Consider the following 14,268-nt stretch of genomic DNA (forward strand, 5'->3'; position numbering starts at 1 on the left):
TAAAAAAACATGGCTCTGTGCAGGCCATGACTTCAGGTAGCCACCGTCTGATTACCCAGTGTTATAAAGATGGGAGAGCCACACATGCCACCCTCACTGTAAAGCTTCTTGGTCTATTTGTTCACTTGCTTCCTTGTGCAACACAGATTCGCTTCAACTTCCTTGTTGCTCTTTGGGATTTTTTTTTTTTTTTTATTATAGGAACAAATATTATCTTAACGCTCAGTGATATTTTTTTATTGGTTTTGTTTTGCGATTACATCTCCTTAAAGGGAAAGGGATACGGTCATTGGGTCTACAACAACTAGGTCGACAAGCATTAGGTTGACACCACTAGGTCAACAGGCAGCAAGGTCAACATGGGTTTAGTTCGACATGGGTCAAGGTCGACATGGGTCTAGATTGACAGGTCATTGTGTCGACACAAGCATTGTGTCGACACTGGCAAGGTCAACAGTCAAAAGGTCAACATGAGTTTTTTTCACCGTTTTTGAGCCGACATGTGCCGACAGGCGGAATTTCATGCCCTACCATCCACTAGGGCATGGTGGGAGAATAAAATAGTGTGCCGAGCATAGCAAGGCACTCTGCCCAAAGTATCGCGAGGGAATCGAGTGATGCAAGGGGATGCGGTGCACTTCAAACTGTGTCCATGTCAACAGGGTTGACATTCGGGTAAAAAAAAAACAGTGAAAACCCCCATGTCAACCTTATGACTGTCGAGCTTGCTCATGTCAATCTTATGCTTGTGTCGACCTAATGCCCTGTTGACCTAGACCCATGTCGACATTGACCCATGTCGACCTTGCTGCCTGTCAACCTAGTGGTGTCGACCTAATGCTTGTCGACCTAGTTGTTGTAGACCAAACAATCCCAACCCAAGGGAAAATATAGTTATATGTAATCATTTCAGCCTCATCCCTAATGTAACTTCTCATCTTAGCCTATTCCAATTTAACATAACCTTATACATTTCTTCCCCAAACACTGTATGTAGCTACATTACTTTTCAGACTGTTATGGGAACAATTTCAGTATAATTTTGAGGTATACTGATGAAGGGTATGGGTAATAGGGTCAACAAGAGGAAGGTCAACATGCATCAGGTCGACCACTCTAGGTCGACATGCATCAAGGTTGACATGTCTGAACGTCAATATGGGGTTGGGTCGACAGGGACACTAGGTTGACACATGCATTAGGTTGAAATGGGCAAGGTCAACAGTGAAAAGAAAGGTCGACATGGGTTTTTTTTTTCACTTTTTTGTCCCAAATGTCGACACAGTCGACATATTTGGGAATTAATATATATGGGAATTAATTGCAAAACAGCATGTATATTTCATGTGTATCTGGATTTACACAGCTGATCCAGTGATTCTAGGGGACCACTCATTTATTAAAATGTGTGATCAGGCATTGAAACACAACACTGCAGATAGGGGTGCTATTTACTATGGGGGGATTTCTGGGGCACTGGCTCTAAGAAGAGCTCACCCCAGTGAAAGCGAATACATTTCTTTCCAGCTCTGACCCTCTTAAGTATTTTTAGTTTGATAAAAGGCCCTTATTTTTTTAAAGGAATTATATTATACTTATTCTTAGTTCACAACCTAATAATTATCCAAATACCATACAGATTTTATTTTGACAATAGCCAGTGTGATTCAAATTCATTCTGAATTCAGGTTGTACCTGTAAAAAGAACGAACAACCCAACAGTCCATGTAAAGTTGTGAAGACTTTTAGTGACATCTAGTGGTGAACTATTAGCATAACAATACAATAAAACGAAATCTTGTTCCTCACACATACACACATTGGGGGTTATTCTGGTTCATCCGCTCCCCCATGTGTTCCCACGGGGGAGCAACGTTTTGCACCTGCGCATGTGCAGATGCATTTCTGCACATGTGCAGACGCACCCAAGTATGGAGGGGCTTGAGGCGGCGTGCCAGCCATTTACATATGGGAATGCCCAGCGTTTCATGGGCATTCCCATGAAAACGCTGGGCAATCTTATGCAAATGCCCCGATGACACACCTTCATCAACCATCGAATGATGTAGGTAAATCCCACTAGGGCTGCGAATGGAAGTTACTGTACCACCATTCGCAAGCCAGGGTTTGCTGGACTGACAAGGCTGCGAATTCGCAGCCTTGTGAAACAACCAGAATAACCCCCCATAATATGAGGGGTTCATAACCTGATCATACCCCAGAGGTACTAACAAATAATAATTGCAATTCTAATTTTTATAGCAGTCTTTCTCCTACAGGTCTATTTACAGACGCTTTATAGACATCAAACCAATGCAGTACAGATGATTTAAGTAATGCAGCAATAGACAAGCCGCACATAAAAAGAAAAAATTACCTCACAGTAAGCATAATGCAGCATTGGTGTAAACATTTTGGATAACAACTTCCATTGGTTATGTATTCCACCCTCACAAGGCACCAGGCGAGGCAGCCATCTTGGGCACAATGCGTAGAATTATCTTGAGTGGAATAGGTAACCCCTGGAGGAGACACCACAACATGGGGTGATTGCAGCATCCTAACGCTCAGAGTAGGGCCCCAACAAAACTATCAGGTAGATATATTTTTCATCCCATCCACAAGCATACCAGAGAAGGCACCCATATTGGGCACACAATGAAGGTCACAGTGTGGGAGGTGAGCCATACAAGGGCATGAAGTATAGGGGCTGGCTGGCAACTTTTTGTCTGGAGGCAGACAGAAGCAGCAGGTAACCCAGCTTTTCACAGGGAATGTAATGCAGAAAAGGGAGTGGTAGTAATGTTGGGGGCTTGGCTTGTGCAAAGTTTGTATGGTTATAGAGCAAGTATGTGTGAATTCACGAAAAATCTTAAACCTTTGGGGGTTTTCCCACAGATGCAAGATTTTTGTTATTCAATTGGGTGCAAGTTTGTATTATTTTAGCACCTCCAAAGCAAGTCCAATGAAATCTTAAATCCATAATTTAAGATTTTTTTTAAGCACGTGCTATTGATCCCTTTAAGAGTAATAAGCAATTGGACATTTCCAATTAGCTTAATTAGTCTTTAATTACTCACCTCCTGCAGCATTGCAGACAGTTTCTTTTGCCCAGGCACAGAACAGGTACTACCCCTAAGGCTGGTTTCACACACTCCGGCTCCTGCCGGACGGTGAAATCCCGCACGGCCAGGGAGCCGTGCCGCACACATTAGTTGTGAATGGACACTATTGTGTCCATTCACACGGGACGGCCACGGCCCGGCCGCACGGTTGCAGCCAGATCCCGCCACTGGAAGGGACGGCTGCCGGGCTGTGGCTATCCCCTCCATGATAAACTAGTGTGTGCGGCACGGCTCCCTGGCCGTATGGGTTTTAGCCGTACGGCAGGAGCCGGAGTGTGTGAAACCAGCCTAACCCTGCACACACTACACTTACCCTGCACATCCCTTTTCACAATTTAGTCTATATGGTTGAAGGCAAAGGAAACCTGGCTCCCCACTGGTCAATGGTGGCCATCTTTTTGTAGCCTGCTACAAAGGCAGCAATTTTCTGTTAGCCCCTGTTACTCAATATTTGTCTTAAGCTGATCAGCAGCCAGATGAGCAGGACCATCCTCTGCCTGCGTCCTTTAGTTAGGCTGCCCTGGAACACTCAGGTGGCAGATGGCACTCTAAACACATTATTGAGTCAGAGGGTGTGGATATTGGATAGACAGCAACTAGGGCGACAAGCATTAGATGGACACCACTAGGTCGACATGACTGAAGGTCGGCATGGGGTTAAGTTGACAGGGTTATTAGGTTGACATCCTTTCTTTCTGCACAAGTTACATCTGCCCCCCTGCAGTGCACATGGTTTTGTCCATCTTAAGCCCCGTACACACGGGGGAGATATATTGCTCAGCAATATATTGCTAGCAATACATTGCTGAGCAATACATTGCCCAGTGTCTCCTTTTCATCAACGACCAGATATGGTCGCTGATGAAAGGGAACCTCTGCCGGCGGTGCTGCAGAGGTAATTAGCTGGTCGCAAGAGCAAGCTGCTGCGACCAGCGATTACAATGGGGCTGAAAACGGGAGCGCGCACCCGGCGATTTATCGCCGGGGCACACTTCCATTACTGGCAATATGGTCGCCTGCGACCATATTCCCAGCGATTATAGCCCCTATCGCCCCCGTGTGTACACAGCTTAAGAAGGATTTTGTCAGAAAGAGTGAACTAGAATAAGGCCCATGGTGTATAAGAGCATTTGGGAAGAAAAGAAAGTTTGTCCTTTATATGGTGCACCTAGTTACTTAAAACAAAAAACAAAAATTACTTTTCTTAAATTACTATTAAAAGGCTGTGAAATATATACCTAAAAAAAAAAGTCAGTGGTGTTGTTTATTATTATTATTTTTTTTAACAATTTATATTTAAGTTTTACAATAAACATAGCAATGTTGAATAAATTAAATTACAGAAAATTACCATTCACATCTGATATAAGACAGTCATAGATACCAGGAACATAAAGTGTGAGAACTGAAATCTATGAGAGTGGGTAATTTAGTAGGCGGTTGTCCAACTCCCAGGAGACAGGCTGAAATAGGAGAGATTGTACCTATTGAGGTAGTAGCACTGGTAATATTACACAGAGTGAATAGGCATATATATATATAACAATTGATGTAATGAAAACTATTGTAAGAAAATTTTCAGGAGAATAAAGGGGGTAGGAAAGGGAAAGAGAGGAGGAGGGAGGAGAGTGGAGGGGAAAGTTATTGGGAGTGGGGGAGGGGGAAGACAGTGGTGTTGTTAAAAAGGATAAGGTGGCGAGCAAGTGGCACACTGCCATTGACACTATTTATTTTTAACAGTTTCAATCATTGCTATGAGTTTTGGACCAGCGTTATGCTGCTTTCCCACTGCCTACCCAGGTAAAGACCCATTTTTTTTTTTAAATGGGTCTTTACTCGGGTAAGAGCCACAAAGACCCTTTCCCACTGCAGCTTTTAAATGGTAAATTACCGTTTAAAAGCAGTAAATGTCCCATTCACACTTACCCGTGTAAACCACAAAGCAACAGGTTTAAACTCTCTAGTAAACCTTGCCTGTCATTAAAAACATCACATGCACCAATCATGTTCTTAACCTTTATTATTATGGTACTTATGTAGTATCTGGGCTGCCGATTTTTTGATTGTATGCCTTAAGTTAAGGCATACAATCAGATGCGATGCGATGCGATATCGCATCGCATCGCATACGATGCGATGCGATGCGATGCGATGACCCGATTTTTCCATAGGATTCAATGTTAAAATGGACTGAGTCCATTTTAACATGAAATTCAATGGGAAAAAGGGGTCCTTTTCATACCCCTACTATCCAAGTGGGCATGGAGTTGGATATAAACCTGTGGCGAGCGTAGCGAGCCACCGAGCCCGAATCGTGGCGAGCGAAGCGAGCCCCGCGAGGGGACGGTATTCTGTGTACGCTCGCCACGCTTCGGGCTCGGTGGCTCGCTACGCTCGCCACAGGTTTATATCCAACTCCATGCCCACTTGGATAGTAGGGGTATGAAAAGGACCCCTTTTTCCCATTGAATTCCATGTTAAAATGGACTCAGTCCATTTTAACATTGAATCCTATGGAAAAATCGGGTCCATCGCATCGCATCGCATCGCATCGCATCGCATCGCATGCGATTTGGTCGGGTGCGATGCGATGCGATGGACCCGATTTCAAAATCGGCAGCCCAGTTACTACATAAGTACCATTATTATTTCTAAATACCGTTTAAAACCCTTTCCCATTGCCAAAAAAATGGCTCTTACACGGGTAAAACACTGCTTTTTACCCGGTTAACAAATACCGGTATTTGTTACCCGGGTAAAGCAACCTGGAGCTTTCCCACTGCAGCTCTAGCCGTTTAAAAAGGCTAAAAAAAAACTGCGTTTTACCGTGTAAAGCCTGCAGTGGGAAAGGGGCATTAGTGGTTAATAATTCAATAAAGGTGTTGACAGTATTCTAGTGTTGATCCTTTAATTTTGGCTACATACTGTAGCATCAGGTACATTTCACCACTCCAAGATACTGTGTAACATATTTGCTTTCAGAGGAAGGTTTGTAACATTTTAGCTACAATTTAGAGGATGATTGACAGAAGAAGTGTTCCTTCTACCCTGTAGGTTTTACAATGAGCAGTTGCAATGTCTGTCAGACAGAAAGTTGCCGTTCTCTTTACTAAGGTGTGATGGATATAAATTTTATTAGAAATATCAGTCCTTCGTATCTAGTTGATTTATTCAGCGTGTATGCTTGTTGTTACTTTAGTGTTATAGCCCATGTATCTCACTGGGTTATATTTATGTTAATTATTATAGTGCCTACTTCCCACCTCTGTAATATATGTGGTGGAAGTGGCACAAGAATTAAAGTAGTGTTGTTAAGACACAATGGTAGTAAGGTCCAACAGCAGTATAATTATTTTAAGTAACAAATAAAGGACAGATTGCGCACTGTGCATGCAGCACTGAGATCACAACTTAGGTGCCGGCTTTTGCTGTTCTATGTCAGGTTACAGATAGGGTTGCCAATCCCGGGGCATTTTTTCAATCCCGGAATTCGGGATTGAAAAATGCCCGATCCCGGGATTCCCGGGATCCCGGGATTGGCTTCCCTAATACAAAAACCCGCCCCGGCCGCCCGCATATTTACTTACAGGTGCGGTGCGGTGCGGCCGGGCGGGTGATGAGAATGCAGGCTGGGTGGGAAGGAGGGCGGGCGGCGGGAGGTCAGCGCAGGAGTGAGATGAGGAGGCGGCGGGCGGCGGGAGGTCAGCGCAGGAGTGAGATGAGGAGGCGGCGGCTGTTGTGTGCCCTGCGCAGCGTGACCTCTGACGTCGTCACGCTGCGCAGAGCTGCACTGCCCGGGACGGGAGAAGCCGGGCAGCGTCTGAGCACTAGCTCAGACGCTGCCCAGCATTAGACTGCGCATGCGCAGTCTAATCCCGAAATCCCGGGATTGGAAACTCCAATCCCGGGATTGAAATCCCGGAGTTTTAGGGGCCAAATCCCGGGATCCCGCCGATCCCGATCCCGGGATTGGCCACCCTAGTTACAGAGCCCACGGCAGACCTACTTCCCACCACCTCTGTAATTTACGTTGTGGAAGTGGTAAAGAATTAAAGTAGTGCTGTTAAGACACAATGGTATTATTGGTACTTGTTTCCTAGCACGGCCACAATCTTGTCCATCGTGTACCTTAAAGTTAAGGTACACGATGGACGCGATGGACCCGATTTTCCGAAATCAGGTCCATTTTGCCGGCAAAGGCAAAATCGGGGGCATCGCGTTGGTTGCGCGCATTAACATGGCCCCTGACGCGATGGACGCAATTTTGCCATAGGCGTCAATGTTAAAATATTTTTAACATTGAAATCGGGAGCATCGCGTCGGTCTTGTGCCATTATAATGGCACAAGATGAGATGGACTTGATTAAGTCCATTTTACATAGGAAACAATGTGAAATGGGCCAATATGACCCATTTCATATTGTATATGGGCCCGTCATGGTAAAAAAGTAACGCAACCCCATTGTGAGCGTCACCCCATGATTGACGCCAACCCGAAGCGTGGCGAGCGCAGCGGTGCGCCTCCTCCGACCTTTTCATACCCCTACTATCCACGTCGGCGTGGAGTTGAGAATATAAAGAGTGGCGAGCGCAGCGAGCCACCGAGCCCGAAGCGTGGCGAGGGGACGCGTATACCTGTGAAGTTATACGCGTCCCCTCGCCACGCTTCGGGCTCGCCACATTTTATATTCTCAACTCCACGCCCACGTGGATAGTAGGGGTATGAAAAGGTCGGAGGACGCGCACTACCGCCCCTCACGGGCTCGCTGCGCTCGCCACTCTTCGGGTTGGCGTCAATCGTGAGGTGTCATTAAGGGGGTAAAATTGGGGGTCTGGGGAATACTTTACATTGAATCCAATGTAAAATAGGGTCCCAGGGGCCCTATTCACATTTGATTCAATGTAAAAATCGGATCGATCGCATCGCATGCGATTTGGTCGCATGCGATGCGACCGACTTGATTTTTCCGACACGATCACCCCGATACAAATCGGTGTGGCCGTGCTAGGAAACAAGTACCGTATTATTTTAAGTAACAAATGAGGGACAAATTGTCCGCTGTGCATACAGCACAGAAATCACAGCTTTTGAAGCTTAGAGAATCTGGCCCTATGTCTGTTCCCTCAGAGCGGCACGGAGCTGACCGCTCACTGTATGTACCGTGCCTGCTTCCTCTGCCCTAATTAGGGCTATAAGAACCACAATTTACAGCTAGTCAACACAAAGTCATATAAACATTTCCTAATTAGTAACAGTGTCAGAGTGCCACACTGCAAGCGCACCGCTAGCCTGGCGTACGCTTCACAGATTAGATTTTTCAAAGGCCTTAGATTAGATCATCTACAATAAGCCTTAGATTAGATCATCTACAATAAGCTCCTGTCTGACATTTTTCAAACACAGTCTGTGACATGGCAGGTAGGAGCTGATTGGCTGGCTGTTTATCACTCTCCATTTTATCACTTTTGAAGCTTAGAGAATCTGGCCCAAAGTGTCTGGTTTTTATCACCGGCTCCTACCTGTCATTTTTCAAACCAAGCCTGAAACTTCACAGTTAGGAGCTGATTGGCAGGTGATAAAAACCAGACACTTTATCACTTCATAAATGTGCCCCTCATTCACCGATCACCGATCCTGTGATTACCTGTGCTCTAAATAAAGACTCATAGCTTTTACTTCTGTGGTTGTCTCTCACCTAACTGTCCCTGGGTGCCTCCTGGTAGGCATCACAGCCTTATTAAGGCACCTCAGTTCAATAACTAGTCAGCCTCTCTATGCCTGTGGTTAACTCCAGCCAGGATCTGACCCCACACGTGACAGAGTTAAAATCCCTGAGTGCTGTGATTGCGACAGAGATGTCTGACCAATATGAATAGGGACCATTTCTAGCAGAGGGTTACTGGAAATCTTGCCAGAACTCCATCCCATGAAGTGTAGCCCATAGGTTAAAACTGGCTACTGCAGTCAGAGGATTACGGTTGCCAAGGGGACCAACATCGGGAATGCACAGCATTCCTAATTATATTTAATCAGGCAGCATTGCATTCCTCTTATAAACCTATATACATCTTATTATACAATTCCTGAAATAAAATCATTTAGTGCGTACATTGGCAATGTTGCAAGAGGAAACCAGGATGAGATTTAATAGGATGAGAGATTCAGAAAGTGAGAGATTTGGTAAGAAATCTTTTTTTTTAAAGCAGCAATCATTTACACTGCAACATCAAACCAGTTTTGCAGTGTAAATGATTGCCGCTTTAAAAAAACTGGAGATTTCTTACCAAATCTTTCTGAATCTCTCATCCTATTTAATCTCACCCCAGTGTTTTCCAACACTGGATATTAAAGACTTCTTAGTGGTGGACATTAAAAGCAGGTATCAGGATACAGTGCTGCAGACAATTGAATCTCCGAAGCCTCAGGACAAGCAGCGGTACGCGTCCTCCGACTTTTTCATACCCCCACTATCCACGTCAGCGTGGAGTTGACGTTATATAGTGTGGCGAGTGCAGCGAGCCACCGCGCCCGAAGCGTGGCGAGGGGATGCGGACTACTTTACATGTATTCAACGTCCGCTCGCCACGCTTCGGGCTCGCCACACTATATAAAATCAACTCCACGCCGACGTGGATAGTGGGGGTATGAAAAGGTCGGAGGATGCGTACCGCCGCCGCTCGCCACGCTTCGGGTTGGCGTCAATAGTGGGGTGGCGTTAACAATGGGGGGGCCATTTCACCCATGAGGGGGGGGGGGGTTAGCAATTAAAATTGGGGTTTTGGGGGCTTTTTACATTGATTCCAATGTAAAAATCTCGTTGATTGTATCATCTCATGCATCTTATGCCGCACAAACACATAAGATGCATGAGATGCTTGCAATGTAAAAATCTCGTCGATTGCATCATCTCATGAGATATCAGCCCCACACATACAATCTAGATCGTGGGCGCCGTGCTAGGAAAGCAGTACCCATGGTTTCTTTCCTGACTTTTTCAGTTCCATTTCCAGCTTGCTTTCATTAAATTCCTTATAATTTTTCTTTCAGAAAGTATTGTAGATGTAAAACTTTGTGGTGTGCTGTGTTGCATGGCATTGGGCTGTACGGTGCTTTCCTAACATATTCAGTCCCATATACAGCTTACTTTTACTTAATATCCAAAAAGCTTGAATTTATGGTTTTAACCAGTTTTCAGCAAGCATTAGTATAGCATCATGCTATGCTACTGTGTATATTGCCGTGCAGCATGGAATTGTGCAGTATTGTGCCTTCCTGGTGTCATCGGTCGCATATCCATCTGGTCTTGATTAATATCCTAATACAGAGTTCCCAAACTGTTCAAGGCTATAATCCAAATTTTAAGTATATGCAGTTAGTATGGGATCATGCATAGACTTACTGTACAGTGTTGTGCCAAATATTTAACATAATTATGACAATGTTCAGACTTACAAGTGATGTTTCAACTTATCACTAAGGGCATGTGTGTTATGGACTACGACATCTGCAGGGTGACGAAACCCTGTCTCCAAAGCTGGGACAGCTAAGTCCCTGTTGCCAACTCTGAGCTGTGCAGTAGATCTCGCCTACTTCCATAAAAGCCAGCTAGGCAGGCAGGGACACTGGCCACAAGGCTCAAGGGTACACTGCTGGAGGGGGTAGTTTGCACTCTCCACTTTAGCAGACAAGATCTTAATACATCTCGTCTGTGTCCCTTCCTGTGACTGTGTGATAACCGGCCAGTGCTGGCTATGGCATTGAAGAATGATACGCCAGGCCATCTCATCATACATGGTTTATTTAAAGTTTAAACAGGGTTATTACGGAAATAACATTTAATCCATTTTCCTTCTCCCTCCTGCACAACATTCCCTTAGATTATGGGCAGTATTCAACGAGAATAATTCTCCGTGCATGGCGAGAGATTTTTTCTCTCGCCATGCACTCGCCCTGTTCCAGAGGGCTCGCTGCCACTCCTGCTCCCACTATTCAATGTGGTTAAGACTCGCCGCCACTCGCGGCGAGTCTTAACCCCTGCAGCGGACGAGCGTCTGCGGCAGGGAGCTGGGGGACGGTGGCAGCCAGGGAGATTAAAGTCTCCCTGGCTGCCCCAGAACATATGTGGAGGGGAGGTGGGCTCCCCGGGACCCAGGCAGCACAAGCTGCCCCCCCCTATAGCCAGCAGGGGACCCAGTATTCACTGCACCCGATCGTGCATATGTAATGATCGGATGCAGTGAATATATGAATATCTAATGAGTGGCTCGAGAGCTCCGGCCCCCTGCTGGCTGCTCTGTGTAAAAAAAATTTTTTTTAAAAATATATATTTTTTTTTATTAAATATATATTCATGTGCTATAAGCACATGAATAAAAATAACATACCCCTTCACAGAAAAAAAAATCCTGATTTTTTTACACCAAAATTGAAAAAAAAAAACTTTTAGTTTAAAAGCTCACGATCCAGTTCTCCATGAAAAGATGGAGAATTGCTACACGGAGAGACAAGGCGAAAATCACTTAAAAAGACGGCGAAAATATCACATTGAATAGGGTGGTTCACTTTTGGAGAGCAAAATGCTCCTTCCAACGCGAAAATAGCACAAACTCGCCATAAAACAAGGCAAATTTTTCTCATTGAATACTGGCCTATATCAGACTACATCAATTCAGCATTTCCTTTCACTCGCAGCATAAAGAGGGAGAGCAATACATTTCCAGGGTATCCTGGAACCAGTAATGCCACAGCTGCCTACTAGGACTCTTATTTTGTGTGTTCTTTAACCTATTTACTGGGGCTCTCTGCAGTCTATCTAACCGGGATCTCTCCCGGATGGTCCTCTCCCGAGACTCACACCTATTGTCCTGTTGCTAGGGTACCCCTAAAGGTTGAGATCCCCCTTGTTACTTGTTTTTTTACTTGATCTATGCATACTGTTGCCCTCACACACTGCTCTTTTCCATAAGGCCAGGGACTATGGAATACCATTCTGCCTGAACCCCAGCCTGTGACCTCCATCTCAGTTCAGCTCACCCCTACCAAATCCCTGTTCTTTTCCCTTCTTTCTAAAGCATCCTGTCTATTCTCCTGCAAGTCCAATAAATTGGCTTGGACCTTAAACTCAGACATTCACTGATAAAGGTGCATGGGTTTTGTAAAACCTTTAACTAATGCGGTGTACACACGGGGGAGATATATGGCGGGGAGATATATGGCTCAGCCATATATTGCGGAGCAATATATGGCTGAGCCATATATGGCTGAGCAATATATTGCTCAGTTTCTACTTTACATCAGCGACCAGAGATAGTCGCTGATGAAAAAGAAACTGCCGGGGGGAGCCCGGCAGTGGTAATCAGCTGGTCGCAGGAGCATGTTCCTGCGACCAGCGATCACCACAGGGGCAAAAACGGGAGCACGCACCCGGCAATATATCGCCGGTGCACACTCCCATTGCGGGCAATATGGTCGCTCAGCGACCATATTTCCCGCGATTTTGCACAAAATCGCCCGTGTTAACCTTATCTGTTAAACCCTGCAGTGTTTGCAGCTCAGCTAAAGCTGGCCAGTAAAGTCTGAGATGTCATACCCACTCCCCAGGAAGTGTTATAGCGGAGTGGCAAGCACCACTATAATAAATCTGACCCAAGGGCTGCTACTCTATTGAATGTTGAGTTCTCTGTGTACCTGAAAGAAAATGGATTGCTTTACCCATTGGCAAAGCTGCTAGAGGAAGCCAATGTCTTCAACACTGTGCTTGTTATAGATGGCTATGTGATGTTTCTCTTAAGCATCCATAGAATATATCAACTGACTTCTATGCACAGGTAGATACATACTTTTATTGAATATTGTAATCGATTACACTCCACCATACAAACAGTTTTCGATTAGTATGCACCCCTGCAGTTTACCCCCGTCTCCTAGTAGTTCTTCCTGTGCTTGGCAGGCTGCAGGCAGTCAGTACAGCCTGATGGACTCTGCAAAGGCCCATAGGAGGAGCTGCTGCAGCAGCCCTCCAGATTCCAGCAGCCATTTTGATTGCTGCCCACTGCCAGCCTCCATGCTGCCTCTTTACGCTGAGCTCAGATCGGGTTAGGCAGAGCTGCCAATGCAGCCTAGGTGTCACTGTCTGCTCCCCGCTAAATGCCAAGCTGCCTGATTGGTGCTCAGTTTCAACTGAATTGGCCAAAGACAGCATCCATATACCCAACAGCTCCAATGGCCAAGGCTTAAAATGACCCAAGGCATTCACCTAGGTTACCTATACTTAGGGTCAGCTCTGCTAACAGCCTTCTATATGGGCCTACCTTAGTTGCCACTTTAATGGGGTCGTTTGTTTATTGTATAAACTCATTTAGAGTCACAAGAATTGTCGTTATAGTATTGTGCATTACTATTAAGTCAGTTCAGTGATCGGAGTTGCAAACTCACACCTAATTGGATTGAGTCCAACAAGGCAAACATTCTTGGGCTAAACTAATAATGAGTAATTAAGGACACCCCTGAGCACACCCCTGAGCACAGAGAATTTATAAAACGCATTCTCACTGCAGACTCCAATATAAGGAGAGGAACTTGTTCTTATTCATTTTGGTCTGAAACACAAAAGTGGCTGCTTTCTGTGTGAAAATATTAGTTGAATTTTACATGATTCTTCCACCTCCACATAACACACAAATACAGTATGTCTAGTGTCCGTGTGTGTAACCGAAACACTGCCATCTGCTGGCAGCGAGCGACACTGCATCTCTTTCACACATACAGAAACACACAGAGGCAATCACAACACAGAAACACAGGGACTAGCTTTCAAAGCTTTTGCTTTGAGCGGGCTTAGCTAGTACACACACATAATTCCATATTGCAGCATAAAATGCATTGCTTTTTGTAAAATTATTTTTTCGTTTCGACTATGGGGGTATTCAATCTGGAGGTCACGGCGGCTGTGACTGTCCCGTTCTCGGTCAGCTGCAGCGGGATGAGAAGGGGGCGTGGCCGCGAGTTGCGGCCAGTAAGATGAGAGCTGCAGCCGGCAGCTCGTCACTTCCCGGCCGATCTCTGCAGAACTAGCCCAACAGCTTGTGAAGTCGAGCTCGTTCTGCCGAGATACCCTGCTCAATGCTGTCGACGAAGACAGCA

The sequence above is a fragment of the Crinia signifera genome, chromosome 6, assembly GCF_055691185.1.
Source record: "Crinia signifera chromosome 6, ASM5569118v1, whole genome shotgun sequence".
NCBI lineage: Eukaryota > Metazoa > Chordata > Amphibia > Anura > Myobatrachidae > Crinia > Crinia signifera.